Here is a 585-nt window from a genome sequence, read left to right as displayed (position 1 = left end):
ACTCCCCAACAACATGTGGTAATCTTCATCGTTGTTAACATATCATCTGATAATGTAATACGATTAACAATACTAATATATTCTTGTCTTTCTCTTTCCCTTTATCTCTCTATCTCTCGCTTTCTCTTTCTCCCCCCCCCCTCTGTCTCAGTCACTCGTCTTCTCGTATCTACTCATCACCGCCAAACGCCTCTTGCTTTAGTCTTTAAGATTCCATTCAATGAACCTCAGTGAATGAAATGTTTGCGTTCAACTTAATTGCATTTCGAATTGGAAATGCAAAAGTACTTTTCACGAAATAGGATTTTCACTCTCTATTTTCTCCTTCGCTCTTTTCCTCCTCATCTCTCTCTCTCTCTCATCCTCTTTATCTCTGTCTTCTTTTGAGGCGGGGGAACTAGATTACTGAATTATGTGTAAAGAAATATTGCGAACTTCTATTAGAGTCTTCGTAGATGGATTTGGATGTTGTTGCTGATGCACCTGCAGCTGTTGTTGTTGTTGTTATTGTTATTATAATTTCTTCTTCTTCTTCTTCTTCTTCTTCTTCTTCTTCTTCTTTTTTTTTTTTTTCTTCTTCTTCTT

Source organism: Octopus bimaculoides, chromosome 4, assembly GCF_001194135.2.
Source record: "Octopus bimaculoides isolate UCB-OBI-ISO-001 chromosome 4, ASM119413v2, whole genome shotgun sequence".
NCBI classification, from domain to species: Eukaryota; Metazoa; Mollusca; class Cephalopoda; order Octopoda; family Octopodidae; genus Octopus; species Octopus bimaculoides.
This window is presented reverse-complemented; position numbering follows the sequence as displayed.